The sequence below is a fragment of the Cyrtonyx montezumae genome, unplaced genomic scaffold, assembly GCF_038088225.1.
Source record: "Cyrtonyx montezumae isolate F1298 unplaced genomic scaffold, pur_monq_1.0 scaffold_17, whole genome shotgun sequence".
NCBI lineage: Eukaryota > Metazoa > Chordata > Aves > Galliformes > Odontophoridae > Cyrtonyx > Cyrtonyx montezumae.
In genome coordinates, this window is record NW_027071903.1 from 3800530 (window position 1) to 3824383 (window position 23854).

Sequence of the window (23854 nt, forward strand, 5' to 3'; positions counted from 1 at the left end):
ATAGTGTTATAATGGAGCCTGTTCAGTATGAGACTCAGAATGTGGTAAATGTGGGAATCTGTGTTTGACAGAAATAAATAATATTCTTTCCACTGCCATGAAGGAAATAGTGTGTAGCATGTCAGTGGAATCCATAAATCAGACTGTCATTCTCACTTAATCAAATTTACCTTGACTTGTTTTTACTAGGTGTCACTATGTGTTACCTACTGTCAGCTGCTATTTGCATCCTTTTGCATTGTACTAATGCAGATGATGTATAGAATAGTGCTGTGTCTTCGACTCAAAGTATATTTATCACATATTATCACTGTCACATGGTGCTTAGTATCAGTCCTATTTAAGGGCAAGTCTTGATAAAAATGATGGTTAGATAGGTTGTCTGAATCTCCAAGACTCTGCTTTGTTGCTTTGAGACAATCTTCTTTTGAAAATGAGGGCTGTTTATTTTTTCCTTTTCAAAAAAGTCAAGCATATGTCATAAATATTTCAATTTCCAGGCCAAATTTAAATGCCTTCTAAAAAGCTGTACACTGACCTCAGGTCTATAAAAATCTTTTATGTAGACCATCATCTAAGGGACGCATTGCTTCTTGTAAGAAAATAAAAAAAGAGGCAATAAGTTGCAAATCCCTAAGCAGCTAAGTGAGAGTGTAAGCAAGTGCCTTGGGTTCACAGGAACTGTATATTGTGATTTAGTGAACCCTTTGGAGCCTAAGAAAAATGAAAAGAAAAATTGGTGTTAAAATTACGGATATAAAATATACAAGTAGTTGAGGGGACTGGGTTAAGGATAACAAAGTGACCAATTCCTGGAAGCTCTGCATTCTGGAAATGTATGTCCATCATCATAAGGGTTCTCAGCATCTCCATAAAACAGTACCAGACCTTTGTGAGAGGGCAGTGGGAGCTGTGATGGGAGAAGAGGAAAACTGGATGCAATAGATCATCAAGGCAGAGTGCAAACCACAAGGGTGCCCTTCCTTCTGAACATGGAACAAAACCAAATACAGATGTGACTACATTAAAGAAATGTTACAATTTTCTGCCAACTCAATAAGGAGGAATACAGCTAGTGCTGTGAGGCAAGGTGGTGTTTTGGTTTCAGAAGCCATGAGAAAGTCTCTTAGAGTCCTTGAAGTGCTATTATTCACTACTGTAGTCAGTCCTGTTGTTAAGGAAGAGAAAATGAGGTAGGGTTTTTCCAGCAGCCTGTTAACTGAGGCTGGCTGTTACACAGCTTGCCAGCGTATTTTGTATGGTGATGTTTTTCTTTCTTGATTGGGTGATATGGCCTATAAATTATATTCCCAAAACAGCTAATCATCTGATGAACTTAAAATATATAATTTGTGAAAACAGGTGCCCTTTTAGAAGTAAAAGAGTGACATTTACACAAATATTTCTTCTAAAAATTATGTTGCTGTCTACTCATAAAAATGCAAGGAAACTTTTTCTCTGTGGTTTCCTTGTTCTAATTTATTTCTCAAATGAATTTAAGACAGCTAGCAAACTGAGAAAAAATTATCCTTGTTGAGATGTTATTTCATTCCATTTTAAATATTAATGTATGATGTTGCGTTGTTATGTAGCACTCTTCACAAAGATGATACAAACCATTTGCTAAAGAGAATATGAAATCTCTGAGATGTCTGCTCATAAATGTTTACAAGAGAGAAGATAAGTAGAATTATAGACAAGGAAAATAAAGGATGGAAGGACTGAGAGCTGCTGGTGTAAGACATGGCTGGCAAGCATCCCAAACTGCATTTCTTGATGATGACCTTTTATCTCTTAATATCATAATGTCTCTGCATTTTCAGGCCACAAAATCCCATATTCAAGAGCCTAATTCTGTGTATCAACAATATATTAGGATAACTACATAAGATCAATAATGTAACTGGTATTTTTCTGTTTTTACTCTGATTTGTATCAATCACAAGTCCTAGAAGCCTAGACTCCCACTATGGTATGCCTGGTGAAGGCATTACACTCATAGTACTAGGACAGAGTAAAGGATATGTAGAGACGAGAATAGGAAGGACAGAGTTAGGATCTCCTCACATAGTTTTGATTTTGGGCAGTGTTATGGTGCAGAGGGCTTTACAGAGAACCTCTGCATACTATCTACTGTCTGACACACTATCTACTACATACTACCTGATTTATTCTGAGGGCCCTTCAGCTCCCAGAGCAGCTCAGGCTTTTCTACATAAATCCTGACTTAATGTCACCTTTTTCCAGGGCTGCAAATTTCAGTCTAAACAAAGATTCTTCTGGACTAGCATACCAAGCTAAGGCAGATTTCTTTCAAAATCTGAATTAAAAGATAATGAAATGAAGCTTGCTATGAGATTTCCTGTTAGAGAAATAAGCAAATCTTAATGGATTTTCCTACATGTTCCCTCTGGGGAAATGTAAGATAACCCACATACATATTTTTGAGTTTCTGTTTGCACACAGCTTCACTAATCTCACTCTGGTCCATGCAAATAATCTCTTGCTTACATAGCCTCGTGTTACCATATGAAGATTTTATTGAGTTCTCTTAACTAGATTTGGGCTTTATTATCTGTTTGCCAAATGATAGGCAATATTAATGCTACTGTTTTCTGCCAACATACAAATTATACAAATGTACTTAATTTCATTACAGCGGTTGAATTAATTGAGTATAGTAAGATGCTGAAGACTGCTACGCAGAAGGAAAAGAAAATTAAGGTGGCAATAAGCATAATTGAAATCCTCTACTTGTTTAACAGTTATTTTTTGCGCTCTCTTTTTATTTGTTCTTCATAGTTTTGGTTGTCCTATTGTTAATTCCAACAAACACAAGTCTTCCAGATTTGTAGCTGTTTTGACATGCCACTGTTAACTCACTGAAATGTGACAAGTACAGAAGAGAACTTCTGATTGGATTCTATTGAGGTATTATGCTATGCCTACCAGTAAAAAATGCAGAGAAAATTGAATCCTAAAATTATCTGTCTCTCTTCCATTTACTCTCCAAGCCATTTCTTCTATTTTTCAATTATCATCTGGTAATAAATGTGTCATAGTGCAAGATGAGACCTCAGTGGAATAGAGTAACACTGAAGACAGAATGGAAAACTCAAGAATATTCAAACTTGTTTGGATGCAAATTTGGTCATTATATTGAACTGCAAGTTCTGTGCTGTAGAGAGAGAGAGAAAGCAGTAAAGCTCCAGAAATTTCCTATACTAACAAAGCAATCCTCTGCCATATCTGCTGCCAGACACCAGGACATCCCTCCTTCCAAATGAATTTCCTGTTCTGAGACAGACTGTGAGGTTTATGAAGCATTTAATTCCCTTTGAATGTTTATCTGGGAATTAGGTGTTTTACAGACATTGGATAAAAGCCATGTCCTTTGGAATCAGTGATTTAAATTTATCTGCTCCTATACACGGCCAGGATTTCTGTTCTTGTATCAGTTCTGTAAATGTATGCATCTCACTCTCCATTGTTCACTTTTCCTTACCAGTTTCTTCATTTGTTCCTCAGACAGAAGAGTCCTTCTCATCTTGCTGTTACTCTCACATTCTTCCAAGACATTTGAAGTTCTAAGGAGGTGTCTTGGGGGAAGACAATGGTTTTCAGTTTTTCTGTAGCCGATGAGGAAAATAACTGTAAATTCTGGAGCTTCTGCAACTAACTGTAGAGGGAACAGTTTGCTAGCATTTGAATCACTTAGGAACCAGCTTGTTGGGACTCTAGACATCATCTAACCTAACTGTGCTGAACTCTCAGAACTCTCAAGAGCACCATAGTATGTTTTCAGTATGCTAGTCAAGGTTCAGTGGCAGTTGTCCGTGCCAAATATGTTTTTGCCAAAAAAATTATCATTTATCCAGAGCAATACCATATAGCTGTTAAAATGCTGGTTTGCAGTTTCTCCATTACTTTACTATTGAAGCTAGATAGCTGCACCTTATATATGTGGTAAGCAACTTAATTTGTATAGCTACAATTATGTATTTGGCACATCTTCTGAGTTGCCCTTACTTGTCCTTCTTTTGTAGAGGGGTCAAGGCCAGAGATGGCCTAACAAATTGAGTTCTTTGGTCTAATTTGAAGATTAAACTTGAAGTGTCTGTGAGAGCAATAAGCTGAAATTTGGGGTATTAGGAAGGTCTTTATATCTGCATGCTGATTCTCTGCAGGTATAGAGAGACTATACACAGGTGATAATACAAACTGTGGACTTCACAGTGCCGAATTAGTACAAATTAAACATAGGGATCATAAAAGACAGCATCACCTTCTCACTTCACTGGGACATAGAAATTCAGATTACCTGGATGTAAACAGAGTGTAGGAATCTTTACATGGGTTTAGATTTTGAGATGTGTGTAACAGTTTAGCAGAAACACTCAGCAGCATTTAGCAGACTAACAACAATTTTTGTATGCTGCACATCAGGAAAATCTATGAGAGGAATAAATTTTTTTTTTTAACCTATATTTCTGGTCTATTTCTGGTTTATACATTGGAAATAAAAACAAATCAAGATTATAATGTGAATATAGCATAATTTTATATGGTGGCACACTAGCCCACTGATTTCTGATTTTTTCTATAAGTATTTCTGACCGACACCATACCATGTCAGTGAGTGGAGAATTAATCTAAGACACATCACAGAATTTGTATGTAAGTTTTGAGAAGCATCAGGGCAGTATTCCTAAGAGGGAAAATTCAAGTTTCTTTAGACCTTACAGTTAAAGTGAGAGTGACCCCAGCATAAGCCTCTGATCTATCAGTTCCTATGAGCTACTCTTAATGATACATAATAAAAATAATTTGAGTAAGTTTGTATCACACTTTCCAGAGGAGAACTTCTGTTAGATTTTCCATTTCAAGATGTACATACAATGTCTGCATCATGTGCAGTTGTCATTTTCTTCCTTCAGATAGCCTCAGACCTCTCGCTCACTGCTTCATTACTGAATTTGAGAATCTTCAGCTAAACCCTTAGAAATCTTGGTGGACCAGAAACAGTGATGAGAATAAATAACCCATTCTTCTGGCTCCCTGCTAGTCATCTAGACTTTACAGAGATGCAAGAAAGGGATGCATTTGCTTTAGCCAGAAGGGGCCACATGGAGAAGTGAGAAAATAATTCAGGCTATATGTCACTGCCACCTTCTGCTGTGACTGTTAGATGTGGTTTTCTATCTTGTAACCTGGATAAAGTTAGTTCTCCCTCGATCAGGCTATTTCTTCATTTAGCCTAGTAAGGTAAGTTAAAAGGAAGCAACCCAACAAAGTACACGTCCAATGCTATTATCTGTAAAGGCTCATTGTAAAGGCTGATTTTTATTTCATGTAAAGCTTCCAGCAGGAGAACTTCACACACTAAGGTTGGAAAGACAGCCCCTTGCTATTGTTCTCCACTTTTGATTTGCTGTGAAAGGATGCTCTATTTTAAGAATCATGATTGTCTTCTTTTAAGGGCAATTTTAGGACTGTTCTCTTCAAGTAGAAGTAGGTGGAGGTGGAGATCATAAATCCAGCAAAGTATATTATAAAGAACTAATAAATGCTAGGGCCGCAGTATATACTTTAGCCTAAGGGGATCAAGACCATTCTCCCTGTGTCTTTTTTACACACATATTTCCTGTTTGTAACAAGATTAAATACAGATTTTATTGTATTTATATAACAATCCTAGTACAGATCAAAACCAGGGTAATTGAACAAAAAGCATCTAAACTAGAATAAGATTTTTAAAACACTTTAGCAAAGCATTTTTTAATCTTAGACCTTTAAGGCACTACCTCAGCAAAATTAATCTTGAGAAGAGAGTAGTTTTCAGAATTTGCAACCATGCACATCTAATATTGTTTAAACTAGATTTGACTAAACAGTTCTCAGGCTTAAAAACAACAGCATTACTTTTGGAATTATAATTTAAAACATACCTGCTTTGTCTTGTTAAGGGAACAAAAAGGGAACAAAAAGATAACAAAAAAATACAGGAATGCGGTTGGTATGTTTGGGTTCATCTTATAAGAAATCACAGATTTAGTCAACAGAATTTCAAGGAACTTATTCTCAGCCCTGATAGTTCCCAAGCTTTGCTTACTCTTGTTTGTTTGTTTGTTTTTGTGGGGTTTTTTTTAATTGTCATATTACTAAAGTATTTATGTAATTACATAAATGAAAAAGTAAACTCCTTTCTATTAAACTGTCAACAAAATCCTGCACTTACCAGGCAGTTGCAAACAATATCAGCTGGTCCTGACAGATAAATATACCCCATGGTCTAGGTGTGCTAGAAAATGACCAGAGAACATTTTATGTATGATATTTAACTGTAGTTCATTCCTGTATCATATTGGGAATGTCCACTGAAGAAGCACATATTTTGGTTAGCAGAATGTAGAAAATAAAAATAAAAATAAAATAAAATAGTGTAACGATGAGAGAACCTTCAGTGCCATCAATTGTACCTCCCAAAGATAGACACTTCCCAAATGAGGTAACAAAATACACAAAGGCTACACAACATTTCAGTCTCAGTATCTTTTGCTAGTCTCTATCTGATGCCCTTGTTCTGAATCTTCCCTTGAATTCTTCAGCACTTGTCCTCATCTTGGTATATCAGATTTTTTTTTTTTTATATTGGTAGTGTAAAACATAACTCTAACATTATTACTCCCATTTTCTTTTGTGTATCAAGAAAATCATGTCTTCTTTTTTTTTTTTCCTGCAATTTTGTTGCAAACTCAGACCATTAGTCAGTCATTCGTTACTATTACTGTTGTTAAGCAGGCATATCTCCAGAGGATGACCCTTCCTTAGATAAAATTTTGATTACCACACAAAACTTGATCTTGTAAATGGTGATAGCATAACCTCTTTTTCCTTTAGAAGTCTACAGTTCAGCAGTAAGGGACTGGGGGCCTGCAATTAATCATTCATGAAGATCAAAAAGAATATTCAATTAGCAATGTGCTCTGGGACACTTTCATATTTCTAAATATGATTTGTTTCTAGTGACTTTAAATAGTACATAAATGACATTCAACTTCAGGAAATCTAAAAACAAATAATGCAAAATGATAAAAAAGCTGTTAAACTGAACACAGATTTTAAGTATATCTAAATCAATTTTATATTTCAAAAGCATTGGGATAATCTTTGAAAATGCCACTATTAGATTAAGAAACCTTTCTTTTCTGTTTTCCTTTGCATGTAAAAACTCAGGTTTTTTTAACTGATTATTAATACCCAATAGGATGCATGCTATTCATGAGGCACTATCTGGAGGGTTGGAGCTCTTTTCCTATGAAGAAAGGCTAAGGAATCTGGGATTATTCACTATGGAGAAGACTGCAGGGAGACCTCATTGCAGCTTTGCAATATTTAAAGGATTATAAACAGGAGGGAAATCAACTTTTTACATGTGTAGGTTGTGATAGGATAAGGGAGAATGGTCTTAAAGTAAAGGAGGGAAGATTTAAGTTAGATGTCAGGGAGAAATTTTTCACTGAGAGGCTAGAATAGATTTCCCAGAGAAGCTGTGGATTCTCAGTCCCTGGGTATGTTCAAGGCCAGGCTGAGTGGGGTCTTGGGCAACTGATCTAGTATTTGATCTAGCGGTTGGCAACTCTGCAAGTGGCAGCAGGGTTGGAACTTGATGATCCTTGAGGTTCCTTCCAATCCAACCCATACTATGATTCTATCCAGTTATCCAGATATTACTGTTTCTTTACGTATGAATATTTGATTATTTTTTTCATTCAAGCTTAATTAGGTTTGTTTATCTAGAAGAGGCGGAGGCTTTTAATTTAAAATATCTTTTTTTTTTTTTAATTCATATCCCTTTTTAATCCTACATTTGTGTGATTCTGCTTTCTCAGGTGTGTCAGCTTCATATCCTGGGTGTTCAAGCTTCCACAGGATGGCACAGGCAATGCCAACCCATCACTACCTTGAAGGAAAAATAAAGAAAACTCAGATGTTCAGATTCATAAGGTATTGTCCTACTTTCAGAAATAATTTTCCAAGAATTAATAAAATAATAAAGTAATTAGTATACTTGTGATATAATTAATCTTTTTTGAGGTAACTGTCACAAAAGGTATTTTTTCAAAGAGAGTGAAAACTTCATCTCTGAAAACCGTGTGTCCTTATTAGGATTTGTTAGGATGTTTTTGGTCCAAGTATTGAAAACAGTGGCATGGTTGTCAATAAATCAATTATACTTCTCTGCTCAGTGCACATAGAAAATAAATCAAATTCTGTTATCTCTAAAATTAAAATGGGAAAATTCAATTTTATCTGCATTTGCATTTTGTTAATAAGATTTAAAAATATAGTGACACTGCAGTGCCCTATAAAACATTTTAGAGAATTTTAACATGCACATTCTGAGAAGCAAGTTGATCGCATACTCTTAATAATTGGAAAAAGAATTGACAAATGTGAGACATTCCCAACTGCTTCTTCTTTGAGTTCATTCACTCAATAACTCTATCTCTATCTTCTTAATGCTCTGAGAAGACTAATTAGTATGAAACTCCCCTAGAAATGAAAGATGGGTAGGTGCGTGGGGAATTTGAGGAAGGAGGAGAGAAAGGAGGGCTTAATGTTGAGCAGGAGAAATCTACAGCAGCCACAGACAGCCTTTTGATCTAAATAACAGATCATTAAAATGCCTGAGATATTCAAATAATATTTGTGGTAATAAATTCTTCCCACCAATATAAAATGAAGGCTCTTCTTAAAACTATAACATTTCTACATTACTTATCAGGCAATGACTGAAAAAACAAAAACAAGCACAACCATCACCTGACTTCAGTATTGAAAATCTAGTTTCAGTTAAGCTAAGGAATAGAATATCTGACATGCAGAAAATTCTCAAAGCTTCTATGAAATAATTTTCGCAGTGCTCGTCTCTCCCATTTCATAACTTCTCTTTCTGCCTTGAAAATAAGTCAATAGGATGGATGTTGAACACAGTTCTCATTTCAAAAGATGCAAGATCCTGCACAGTGTCTGTACTAACAGTCCTTCAGTCTGTCACGTATCTTAATATTGCTCTCTGTGTGTGGAACAATACAGGCTGCATTTATCACAAAACTTGCTCACAGGCAACTCTCTGACCATACAGATAAAAGGAATTAGTTTGTGCCCTGATCATTATGATAATGTTCTTCAGAAGGTAGAAAGGCATGCTGATTCTGTCTTGACAATGATAGTGTATTATGCATTAATAGCAAAATGTGCTTAATTATGCTCATAAACACCAGTGGAACATCTTTTCCCTGTCTCTTAAGATCTTTGGAAGTATAAATACTGCATCAATTTCCTTTGTTTTCAGAGATACAAATGATGTTGAGATTCCTGACAAGTACTCAAACTATGATTGAAAGTGGAGAGAGAGACAAGTATTGTATATATGATATTGGTGTGTTACTTACTCCAGAATCAGATCAGATGTTCTTATTAGTGGCTTGCATTTCCACAAACATAGTTTCAGATCTTCAGTTAAAATTCAGATTAAATATTCCCTTAATTCTGGAATCAATGTGTAATTTCAGTTATTTATCAAGAGTACTGAAATAATAGTGCTTCTGTTTTAAAAATTATCCATCTTTATTCAAGAAAATATCAGTATATTGATGATCTCTGGCTCCACATTTTGCTTTCTAGCTTCTCTTTTTTCTCTGGCAGAGTTGCAGTGTCAGAATTAAATCATGTCTTTGGCCACTGTCTTTCTTAGCTTTAGCTCTTTGAATGCAAGCCCAAATCTTTTTTGTATCTCCATGTTCCAGTCCTTTTGCAGCTAGCATGATGTTCCCATATGGGGGGAATTCAGAACATAAAATGTAGTAAATGAATGAGAGGCAATTAGACTAGCTCCAGAGCATGACATAAAAGGAAAATTTTTGTAAAAATAAGAATAGTCACTGAATGTATCTAACATTTCATTGCCAGCTTGCTGTGTTTCCTTTTTATGTTTTGGCAGATACTCAGTAGCATCAGATCATACTAGCATGAGGGATCATCTGCTTTATTTAAATGAATATGATAACTGGTCCTAGCAAGTTGACTCCCTCCTCTGACCTCTTGCCATTTCTCACAAATGAGGCACTCCAGTGATGGCTGGAATCCCTGTCTCATGTCTTTGTACGTCACCATTTCTGGCAAGTAGGATAAAGGTATAATATTTTATGAGTTTTTATTAGAGACCACATACTGTTAAAGGCAGGTCATTCCCCAGTCTTTTCCTCAGAGTTATAAGCAGGATATGAAGAATAGGGTCATACCAACTGCAGTATTCATAAAAAGGTTAATCGGTTCTAAATAGCTAAGAGTACAATGTCTTACCTTGCAATCTGAAGGCCAATGAAAGTGTTCTCATTATAAAGCACCTCTTACTTTCCTGGGCTTCACTGTGTGTGTCATTGCTAAAATTCCTGCTGAGAGAGTTGCATAGTTGGCAGTTTTTAATATGGGACATTCTTCCTTGTATTTATTTAGTAGGTGAATTTAGTTCTTAATAAAAGAGAGTTGTTACATTTCCAACAGAGCTTAAAAATCCTATTACTCCAAACACAGTAGCGAATGCTCTCTTTTCTTTTTGTTAGTGAGATTAAGAATGTAGCCAGAACTTGAAACATGAAAAAACAGGGAAAGTAGTGAGAGAACAAAAAGCAAGAATAGAAATTTAGGCTAGTGGTGACTTTTCAAGTTGTTTGCCAACATCTTGGATTCTGAAGGCCATTTATAAAAGATGACAAAAAAGAGAAGTAAATAACAATGGAAACTGTTTTGCAGTAAATTTGCACTTGTTATATAAAGGTAAGAATTTCCATCAGAAGTTTGCAGTTAAAAATGAATCTATCAGAAGCAAGTAGATAATGATAAATATATTTTCTTCATCTTTTGCTCCATCCTGAACTCTGAGCAATAGGAAGTTGCCTGTCCCTGAAAAAGAATTAAAACAAAATTTAGATCCTGAAATATGAAAAGCTAGTTGGCTAGCAGTGAAATAAATCAGATGAGCATATTACTGTAATGAATTAAATTACATGGGAAATTCATAATTATTTTACTATGCTTTAAAAAATCTTCTGTTGAAGACTCTGCAGGGAGCAAATAGTCTCAAAAACAAATGCTGGTAGCACTTAATACATGCACCAGAAGAACAATTATTCCCCGAAGCTTTCATTAAAAATCAAAAATACAAACAAACAAACAAAAATCCTAATAATAATAATAAAATAAAAAATCATGAAAGACAAAACCAAGGAAATAATACACTTTATACCATAATATACTTGATTGCAAATATTAAAAATGAATTTAAACTCATCTGCTACTTCTTCCTGCAGTTTTAAGCACATTCTGCATTATGTTGTATATACAAGCATAAAGACATATTGGCCTTTCTGTGTGAATAAAGATGAGTGGATTAATAACTCTTGTCTTAAGCTAAAGCTCTTCCACTATTCAAATCTAAGCAGGTGTTAAAACACGAGGGGCCAAATTCTAATCTGTTATGCCATTGTAAATTAAGAGTGATCCGAAGGAAATGAAATTGGTGAATCCCAATTTCACAAAGTGTAACTTAGATTTGAATTTGGCCTTAGGTTCTACAAGCTATATCATGAGCGAGTGCAGAGGTATTAGAGGCTGAGCAAGGAAGTGTTCCCTGTGAGTGACTGTGGTAGAGTTAGCCCCGAGGTGTTTGGTTACACAAATCTGAAGTAGTAACCTGTCTGATTTTCAAAGTTTCCTATTTTTTACCCACCTTTGGATAAGACAGCTGTTTCACTAACTTTATGGTAATCACAGGGAAAATGAACTATGTATTTGCTTGCTGCAAGTTAATTGTGAACTTAAAAAAAAAAAAAAAAAGCTATTCCCTATACCCTTCTTCCTAAAAACAGATACTGCAGATTTGTATCCACTTTCTCCCTTCCCTAGTTCTGCATAGGCGTTATGAGCTTTCCAATGACATCCTTGGGGTTTTACATTCATTGTAACATATGGCTTGTATGTGAAGCTCTTCACTAATTTATTGGAGTTTGTGTGTGATTGGGAGCAGTTATCTGGCTGAACTGCTGAATCACTGAACAGTTATGGCAGAAATACTCTGGGTTTGTATTTTTGTATTTTTCTTTTTTACAAATGATGTGGTCGTATGTTGCATTCACTTTGGTTCTTGGCAGGACTGCTGATACTTAACTTACGGCTGTTGCCATCTAGTAACTTTTGAAGCAATTTCTTGTTACTTAATAATACTTCATTTATTCTATGTAGGAAACCTTGTTTTCTGTCTCACAAGAAATGTCGTTACCTTCTTTTGCAGTTCTGTTAAGACCAGATTTTCACAATGCAGCATTGTCTGATTCAAGGACAAGGTGCATTTGTCTCTCCCACGGAAAAGTAGCTCTGCACTGTTCCTCAGAGTCCCATAGGAACTGTTTAGAGCAAAGGGCTGTGGACTGCTCAGCTGTGCTAGCTTCCAAAAAGATGAGGTTGAAGCCTTCCTTTTGTTCTCTCCCTGACAAACAGCTGTCCCGGTCATTAGTACTGGGTGGGAAATCACAGTATTCAGACAAATGACGATGCTTTACACGGTAAAGGCAATCATTTGAAATTGAAAGGGATCTGGGAAAGTATTTGAGTGCTTACTGGCTGTCAGCTGCTTTTGGAAATGGGTCGCTGGGTTAGAAAGACCTTCAGTTTGTCCCAGTGTAGTCCTATCATGTTTATACAATGAAAATCAACTTCTGAAATTGAACTAGAAAAGAAAGAGAAAATTAAAAATATAGAAAATTAAAGAAGACTCATCTGCCCATCTCTATATTTAAACAGGCAAGGTTAATTGACAATTGACATGCACTTACACTGCTTAAGCTGAGCAGGAACAATACTTGAGAACTGCGTTTCTATTCTACTCCTTTTAACTTTCCTATTTTTTCACTCATCTAATGTCAGATGAGGTTTTGGTTTCTTTATACAACTGGAAAGAGAGAGTTTCTGCTTCTCTCTCTCATTCCTTTAACTCCAAATTTAACCTCAAAATTCCCTAAGCACCTGTGCAGTAACATCTTCCTGAGTAATGTGCCAGAAAATCATCTCACTGGTACAGCTAACACAAAGCTGCAATCATGAAAAATAGGCCACCGTTTTGTGGAGCTGAAGACTGGAGTGCAACAGGCAATCTTTCTCTCCGTGACAGTTTGTACAGCAAATGAAAATTCTGTCCTCCAGAATTCTCCTAATGACACAGGGAAGTGTGCAAAATACACTCAGAAAAAAATATTCCCTCAGTTAAGATCTAGCAAATTTGTTAATTTGAGTCATGTTCCACAACTTTTGTGTACCTTAAGTGACTTTAGACATGGAAGGTTTAATAGCAATTGCTAATCTGTTTACTATTATTCTCTGATGTTCCTTTTGCAAGGCTGCACTTAGCTAGCAAAACAGGAACAGACAAATGGGCAACACAGGAGTGAAAAATGCACAGGGTACAGAGTTCAGCAGTATAAAAGACTATTTCAAAAACTGTCTAGAAGATGGTTAAAGCAAATAACTCACCTTCCAAAATCCTCAGGTAGCCAGACATATCAATCCAAAGAGTGAACTCTGAGGTTAAAATAATCTCATCCAAATTACATGTAAGATAGGTAGCTGGTTGGGAAGGAAACTTTGGTTTAAATAACTTTAACTGACAAGCTGTTATGCTTCATCTGATCCCCCACACATTGGGATCATTCTTTCATAATATCTTTGTTTATCTTTCTATCTCCAGTATGTGAGAGTTCCTCTCCCAATTTCTATCACATGCATTTGATGAAATTTTATAATGATAATTTTTCTTTTCAGCATTATAGTGTGATATCTGATTAGTGACTCTACTATCTTGTTAACCTGAATAAATCCTACTGTAATAAGAGGTGTTATGAGCATTACAAGTCAATTTACTTTAGAAATATCCAAGCAAGTGTGAGCAGAGAATGGTAACAAAGTCTTTGTAAAAATGGAAAGTCATGGAGACTAGATCTGTGCTCAGTGTCTTTCTTTAGGATTTTATTTGTTTCGAAAAGGATGATGAGTAAACATCTGGTTCAAGGAGTACTGCTGCTGCAGGAACCAGTGCTTTTCTTAAATCTTTTACTATTCAAATATTAAATTTAATACAATGAATGGTGTATAAACAAAGGTTTTATTTTGTTTTATGAAAGATTGGAAGACTTACTTCAGATTTAAACATGCATAATCAATTCAGCTATGGTAGATGGAAAATGCAGATTTGTTTTACACTTGTTTCCTGTTTATCCACTCAATTACTTCACAGTGGTGAAAGAAGTTAGTTGTACAATCCTATTTAACCCTTCTTGTCTTGAGGACTTGCAGAAGAGGCAGTGAGGTGTCATTCTCCCTCACATTCCTTTGTAGTGATGTATCAGCCAACTCACTATCTAGTAGTCCTTGTAACAACCAGAGTGAAGCAAAGAAAAATAACACAAAGGGGATAACAGTGGAGTACATTTAAAATGAATAAAATTAAGGCAAATTTACCTAATGAATAATGCATTTACTAATAAACAAAAGGGCTGCCAAGGACATGACAGATTGGAGATGTAGCACTTGAGTTATTGAAAGTGGCAGACAGGTCACAACTTTTATTTATGTTAATAGCTAACCACCTGTCAGATAAATTGGTAAGTACATACCTCCACAGCAGTGCCAGCAGGCACTTTTTGGATCTGTGAGAATGTACCAAGATGACACAGACAGCCTCGCTCGCTATCATACTGGCAGCTGAGGGGTGTCAGCTCTTCTCTCTTCCTGTTTAACTATGTGGTAATATCCATCATCCTAGAAAGGACTGGATCCATTGTTGCTGGTTTTGGCAGCTCATTTCCTCATTTCAGCTCTTACCTGCTTGTGACAAATGTAAATTTTAACTTTCTTTTGGCAAAATGTTAATCCTCTGCAGTGTTGAATATGATTACTGACATTCATATCTTGGCAGCACAAATTGGAGTCTCACTGCTGCTTACTACACCTTTGGTGCCTCAAGCATTGCCATCAGTAAAAAGTAAACATTGTTAAGAGATTGTTAGTAAAAACAAAACCCTATTGCCTTGACTTAGGTTGCTTGGAGAATGACACCTTATGGTACCTCTCCTGTTTCTACAGCATCAGGGTAATGTGGACATTAGAAATTATTTCTACAACAGTTTTCCGTAGTTAAAAAGGAAATACAAAGCCCTCTGGGATTCACAGATTAAATATTTCCCTTCTTCTTTGAAATAATCCTAGAGATGTTTTCAAAAAAGGAGGTATACTCAGCATAGTTCTGCACTTAATTTAGGTGATCAGATAACTGATCAGTTTCTGGCAGTTCTAATTTCAGTTTTCTCCTCTGCCTGACAACATTTGAACCTACCCTGCCATTATGGACTTAGAGGATTGATTTTCATCCTGCTTTCTACTCTGTTGAAGCTATTTCACTTTGTGTAGAATAATTAAATATTCGGTAAGCTGCAGAGAAAGAGAACAAGAGTGCATATTACCCTGCAGCCCACTGATTAGTGCATTCTGATACAAGCTGTCATTACAGCTACTGTTGCCTACTGCTCTGTTTTTAAAAAGTCTTTCATTCAGAGTTGTCACTTCTAGATGATATTTTAATCCTTGGAATAAAGCCATACTCACTAGCTGCCATATTAATTCATAACCCAGAATTTTTCTGATAAGATCTTTTCCTTGAAGTTATTTCAAGAACAAAATTCTAGATTAATCTGAGTCTTCCAAAACTAATTCCAGTGATTAAATCAGGACAGTAGTTTTCAGAAACTCTTTTTGTACATTAAGAAAAGTCAAACATCTTCAAAATCCAGTTCAAGTCTTATATTGCCCCATGGCTCTCTGAAGTGTTGCTCTTTCTCTGTTGACTATATGAGAGGTTGCTTCTGTCCTTTGTAATTTATTGAATGTTTATTTATTGAATATATATGAATCTGAGATCTTTCTTGAGTTTTTTTCGAATTCATTAAAAGTACACAAAACACAGTTGTATCCGCAATAGCTTTTTGAAATTGAAAAGGTACTGGGAAAATAAAAAATATTTATGTGAATAGATTAATTTTGTATTAACATAACAGTGGAATGTGTATGATTCTCGTATTCCACAAAAAATACATTCTCTACAGCAGCAATTAGTACCTGAGCACAAGTGTTTAAATATGTGCAAAGGAAAACCTGCCCCATTATGTTGTTATGGCTGTTTTTCAGCTGGGATGTTGATATTTTATGAAAGCTACAACTTAGCCAGATGATCAGCCTATTCCCAATGACACCATTTGCCAGTAAAATAACTACTGCTGCCTACAGAAGTGTTAAAACCCTCAGAATGAAGCACTGTACATAAAATCTCAGCATTTTTGTTTGCTGTTTTTGTGATTGATAGTAATAAACTTCACTTTCATGAATGGGAGGCTTCTGTGTAAACACATGCAGTGTATTATAAAAATGAACATGAAAATATGCTTTCTTCACAGAGGCTTTTTTCATTTTATTTACTTTTTTTTGTTTGTTTGTTTTTGTATGCGTACTAATGCCTGCTTGTCTCTGGCATAGTCAGAAATTCAGATACCATATGTCCTTATGATTGTCTTCAAAACTTCCAAATCCAGGCTCTCTTTCTTCAACAAGCTTCTTTTACTGATAAGTGCTGCTGCTGTGGCTGCATCTGCTAAGAGCAACTGTGCACAGTTCTAGTGACTAAATCTCATTTAGGTTAACGGTATCTGTAAGGTCATTTGGAACAGATATGAAGACCCTATTATCTACCTGGATGCTACTGTATATAGGTAAAGATGAAGCAGGTTTTCTAGATTACTCTGATTGTTCTTTTGAATTAAGGAATTTTTCTTTATAGATTTAAAAAAGCAAAATGTTTAATTCAATTATTCTTAGAAATTCTATTTCTGAACAGTTGAGCTAATGAATGTGCTTGTTTGATCTGAAGAGTAAAGACAAAAGCTTTTCTTCCCCACAGCTCTACCTATGTCTTGTACTTACAAAGGGAAGCTGAAGACAGGGTGAAACTTGTCTCTCCAGCTCTGTCTCTCTCTCTGTCCTACAAAACGTTTTCTGCAGACAGTGAGTTCCATTCATGTGTCCTGATAGCACATGTGAAGAATACCTGAGTCTGGTGATGACCTTGATGCAAAATATTGTTTCTTTTATACCACCTGGATAACAGAAAATCCAAAGTCTGTCTCTTGATTCCTTTCTGATACTCATGCTAGGGAAACAGTACTTTGCTCAGGGCTGAGTGAATTTTCATATTCTTAATTTCTTATTATTTAGCAGACAGGATTTGCAGAACTGGACTACTTTGATAAAAGTGTCCTAAAACAAATAGAACTCCTATATTTTAATTGAAGAAAATAAGCAAATTAATGTATTACTGAGTGACTATCATTTGTGGTATATTGCAAGATACTGTTGGAAACAGCACAATCTCCATTGTTGTTAATTGCTGTTGTTAATGTTTTTTAGTTAGTACATGAATTTCAGTGTAAATAGCACTTTCTTTTGCTGCTAGCTTCACAGAACATTTGCATATGGCCATTAATTCCTTACTCGTAAAAAAAAAAAACAAAAAAACACACACAATAAAAACAACTACTAAGTGCCATAGAAGATAATATGATTATAATACATCAGAGGCTTTTGCTAACAAAAGAGGAGAGCACAAAGCAGAGATGGAAAATATCCTTCTGCTTAGTCACCTGTGTTGCCAAACTTTCACTTCAACTTTAGCTTTGACTTATTCTTTTTTCTTTGGGAAAAAGTAAATGGTTGGAAATAAAATCCATATGATAAGCACTATGTCTTCATTTAATTTGGAGTTTGAGTGCCATCTAAATTGATTTTGGCCAAAGTTTTTGTAGACTTGCTTCCTCTTGCCCTACAAAAAGTTCTGTGGCCTTCACAGCAATTACAGTGTACACAGACAAGTATTTTATTGCATTCAGCAGACCTGGAATCTTCTGTATTTATTGGTACCTTTTTTGTGTACCTTCCCTCCATCCCACATGGGCATCTGCTAAAACTGAGTTAAATAGAATGATGCCAAATGTTGACATAAATTCCTTTTTGTCCTGTTTCTGATATCTCATTATCAAAGCTGTAGATGGAAGTGAAGCAGTAGAGTAGATTCAAATCACAGTGTCATTACAACAGTTTAGCTAATGGGATGATTATTTAAGTACTCTTGTTTATTCTTGCTGTCCTTTTTTGTGCTTCCACAGTACTACACATAGACTATTTGCTCTTGTGGAGTTATGGTTGAGGAGCAGTATGGTTTATTGCTTTAGAAACAGCTAGAGCATAAGGTATACCTTTATTTTTTGTATTACCTATTCTCTTGATTGAAACAGCATTCCAAATTTGAGTCAGCACTATTTTCTAATACGTGTAGATCACTTCATCTCGTTTAAATATGAGATCTGAACTCAGATGTGTCAAATTTAGATAAACTTATCCATGAAAGATCCAGAAAATCACAATTCAAAAATGGACAGTGTTAGAATTCAAAGTTTTTAAGCAGACTGCAAACACTTAAATTCTAGGAAGCAGAAAGATGAATAAGGAGGCATACAGTCAAACTAATATTTCAGAGATCATACTGTAGCTTGCAAAAGTTGTGCTTGAACACATTTAAACTATTTAGTTACATTTCCCTCTTGGTTCTCTTATTTCTGCTGGGAATGGAGGGAAACTATTTCAGCCTGAAGCTTTTTGCTATGATTACGTTTATTCAAGGTTTTCCATCTCACTTTGGTGATTATTAGGACTACTTGTATTCTCAGTGTAGCACACCTTGCCCTGGGTTCTTTAACTTACAAATTTCTATTTCTTTCATAGAATGTGTACATCCAAAACGAAGACATCTCTGCCCTCAGCTGTTATGGTTCCTTCATAGCTTACAAAATCCAAAATAGCAGACCCTGTTCCCAATAAATTCAGAAATGATATTCTCATTGACTTCTATGGCAACCACTCTATCCAGAAAGAAAAGAAAATTAAAGACCATCGTGGCTAGAAAGGCCAATGTCAAAATGATGAATTTTATTTTCTAGATTAAATATGTAAACCTGGAAAATGAATTGAAACAAATGACAAGGTCTACATACTTCAAAATGCTAATTTAAGGCAAATGTCTCCAGTTTTGTGGATTACTCTTCAACAAGAGGTGCAGACACTTTTTAATAAATAATGTATTTCCTTCTTCTAAATATCTTTTTCCATATTCTGTAACTAAGGAATATGTTTTAAAGGGAAAATTAAACAGATATGAGTGGAATGAAAAATATTTGCACTGAGAAATGGCCAACTTAGTATGCAAGCAACAACTCTACCTTGCATTCATTTGAATGCTTGCCATCTGGAACAGATGCATTAGTTGTGGCTTCAGTAATGACATGGTGGAGGAGAAGACCTTCCTCACTTCAAAATTTCAATATTACTTAATGAGGTTCTACATGTGAGTAAAGTAATCATGTATTCACCCCAGTGTTTTATTCACCTGTCATCTTTACTTTATTCTATGACCTAGCCATCTTGCTGTACAGTCTTACTTGAATACATGCAACATTGCAGTATACATTGTGTGAAAGATGCTATTCCTAAAGAAATTAAATTGTATATTTGACTTTTTTCTTATTGATATTGAATGAATTTCTAGAATGATAATCTTCTATGTACAATATGTGTCTAAGGAGATTATATCTTATTTTGCACACCAAGATACATTTAGAATTGTTTCTTATTCATGTTATATTATAAACTGATGCTGGTCTATGCAGATTTTAAATGTGTTTGTCATATACCATTAGTCACTGTGTGAAATCTCTCAGTAATAGTTAGTTCTTGAATTTTCTGCAGCCAAAGAGAATTTAACACTGATTGATGGTAGATCACTTAGCTGGTTGGCAGGCTTTCCAATTTACGGCAGGAAAATTGCTCTTTTCTTTATGCTCATTCCTTCTTCTGCAGGGGGACAGTAAGATGTATGTGCCAGGGTGTACATAACAGCAAGAATCTGATTGGCAATACTGCAGGTCTTTTTTACAATTATGATTTTATCATTTTCAAAAACAGTACTGAATGTCAAGTATTTCAGATGCAGTTTTTAAAAGACCTCACTATTTATCAAATGCTGATGATATATCTGTATCACATTTCACATGGCAAAAAAAAAATAAAAAATGACCTAACATATTTTTGGATGAGGAAATGAGTAAGCTGTCAGCAATTCATCCTTATCTTCTAACAGTCCCAAATCCTCAGTTGTCTAAAGGCTGATTATCTGTAGAGTGAAGATTAGCAGAAGAAACAAAGATATTGATTTGGTATGTGCTGTCTGCAAATATTTCTAATCAAGCACTGATTCAACACCACTCACTCAAAATATATGTTATTCCTCAGTGAAAGAAAGATATGAGATAAACCCCTTACCTTTTACACTTGGTAGTGAGATTTTTCAAGGACTATATTTTAAAATTCCACAGAGAATGCATTTAAGAACTGCAATATGTAATTTTGAGTATCCACATTCTTTAAAGGAAGAAAAAAAAAAGATAAAAGTTGTCATTTTTTAAAACATAAAAGTCTACTGAAATGCCAACCGTAATTTGTAGTAAATTTTGCTATAGATTTTGAATACAAAAACTTCTCTATGAAATGGTGTTTTTCTTATTTTCAACTGCCTACAAAGGCTCAAAGAAGATTCCAATCTGTATCACTTTGTGAAGTTTACAAGTGTAAGAGGTTCAAAACGCTGTAGTAAAGAGCTGACTTTGCACACTCTTCTGGAACACACAGAGGTACTTCTAAAAACACATGTAAGGAGAAAATAATTGCTAAATTATTGTTTCAAAAAGAATTATAAAATACTGCTTTCACATTGTGATTTTAGAGCCTCGGAGTACAGCATAACAGATATCTCCGTAACATAGATAGTAAACATAGTAATGAAAACAAATGTGTTAAAGTGTGCACTAGGGCCCAATTATGCACTCGCTCAAAGACTTCAGTGGGAGTTCTGCATGTACTGCAGCTGCAGAACTGTTCCCACAAGGAATGAAACAACAACTAAGAAAGCTGTTATAGCTACGGTCCCAACAAACCTATTGTTTGGGGAGTTCATTTTCATCAGCTCCTCCCACATCCTACACTAATGGCAGACCATTGCTGCTGCAGCTTGGAATTTATGCAAGATCAGCTGTGTAATGAAAATCATACCAGATCATAATTATTATCTGTTATTGCTACAGACACTGTGTGGAGTTCATAGAATTGCAAATCTAACTGAAGAAATGCTTGGCATCCTCTTCCAAAAATAAAAATTCAGTCTATTTGTAATACTGAAATAAAGAGACTGGGAAACAGTTCAATGAACAACACTATTAAAGCAATAGCAAGGTAGTATCTTGATAGATTTTTCCATTCTTTCTCAGACTGTCTTTATTCATTTCTTATGTTTGTGCCTATCACCTTATCTTTTCTATATCTAATTTTTTAAACGTATTCATAGTACGATTGCCTATTTCATCCTTGTCATTAAGTTCATACGTTTATGAAGTACAAGGACTATACCTATTATTAGGAGTAATGTCTCCTATTTTATTACATTGGTCCACAGCACCAGAGGCAGAAGTTGTTGGTATGGCAGTAGAGGTTGAATCTTTCCACCAACATTCCATCACATTTTATTGCTGTGCTAGAGATGACAACAGGGGGGCAGTCTGACAAAATGGTGTCCGACATGAAAGTGCATATGAAGCAAAGGTGTGGAATTGAAATTCTCCATGTGGAAAAGATTGCTCCTAGTTGACACCCACTGACTCTTGGTGAACACTTGTGGAGATCAAACAATGGATGTGAGCACAGTGAGACTGTGGGTGGCACATTTCAGCATCAATGACAGCAATGTAAAAGACAGGCCACATTCCAGACAGCCATGCACAGCAGTCACACCACAAAATGAAGTGCGTCTTGTTCAGTTCATGTGTGTGAATTAGTGGACTGTGACCAGAGAACTGTGTTCAGAGCTGAATGTAGGCTTTAATGTATTAGAAACAATGGTGACAACCTTGTAGTATTGAAAGTTTGTTCCTGAGTTGTCCCACAACTGCTTAGAGAGGAACAGGAAAAATATTGTATGCAAGTTTGTTGGGATCTATTGAACTAGTATGAGAATGAAGGTGACTGAAGTTTCCTGGGTTGCATCTTTACTGGTGATGTAGCAAGGTGTCACCACTACAAATTGATGTCAAAATGACAGCCCATGGAGTGGAGATATGAATTCTCTACTGAAGAAGTTCAAGGCACAGCTCTCAGTGGATACACAATGTGCACTTTCTTTTGGAACAGGAAAGAAGTGATCCTTCTGGATTTCCTAGAACAAATGAATTAATTCCTTAAATCCATATTTGAAGCAAATAGGATGAGACTGAGCTATAAAAAGATTTCTGCATTTGTTAGGTGGTCACTAAATGTCGGCAACTTTTCTGATTGTCTAACCACAAATTCCTTCATCCAAAACTATAATATCTCTCACATTCTACATGACAGAATTAATGCTGCCATCAGAGCCAGTTTACATCATACATTAGAAAGAAAAGTTGGAAATTATGTCACATAGAAGAGGTCAGATATCCACAGACCAATGCATTCCCTGAAATTCCTAGCTTCCAAAAACAGAACATTTGCAAAAATACCTTGTCTGGTAACATTAGTCATGCTGTGTTTTGCTTTATAAAGTAATATAGAATGATGTGACTGATTCAACCAGATGTGACAACTCCAAAGTTTGAATGACAGGCTGAGAAATGTTAACATAGGAAAGAAACAAATCCGAACCTTTAAAAATATGTTAGGTACTTTGTGTTTGCACTGCTCTGAAAAGGACTAGTCATGTCGTGTTTCCTAGAAGTCTCTCTTCATACATTAGGGGTCAATGCTCAATTCAAATGCTGTAATTTAAATCCTGAGAGTAAGCGACCAGGTAATCTTCCCATTTGGAGAGATATCTTTCTCTATATACAATTTTAGGCTAATAAGCAAAGCCAGGCTTCATCCTGCACATTAAATAGCATATATGTTCAGATAGTTGACTTTCTGAGCTCCCATTAGTATAAATTTGTTTGTGTTGACTAGTCTTAGTTCTGTGATTGACATCTTTTGTCCTAATCCTGAAAGCTGTCTATGAAGACCTATCTGCTTTAGGAAATGCGTACCTAACTCTGAGGATGACTAATTTAAGCAAGAATATTACCATAAGTGTGAGAATCAGAGATGAAGCTTTCTTAAACAAGTAGCAGCCCATTGTGGAATTAACTGTCAGAACAATTTGAATTTATGTCTTATGGTTATATTAGATCCCACTATAGCTACCAGCACCCACATAAGGAAAAGCAAACAAATTGCATGGAGATGCTACAACTTTTTCTTTTGATTTATTGATTTGATACTCAGATATAGATTCTGGATAGTTATCCAAACAATAATTTAAATCGTTTTATGCTAAGTGCTTCTCTCTTTATATTTGAGAGCCTGAACTATTTCAAAATACTCTGGTATAAAAATACCCAATTTTTCTTCATAGATGTACATCAGAGTAATGATTTTCTCATTTCTCTTTTTTTTTTTCTACAAAATTAGAAAGAATATATATTATTTTAATGATTTTCCTGTCAATGTCTACTAGCCGTAATGAGTACCTCTGTTCTCACATCTGCAAACATGAAACTTCATACTGGTTGAGTTTCTTACGAGT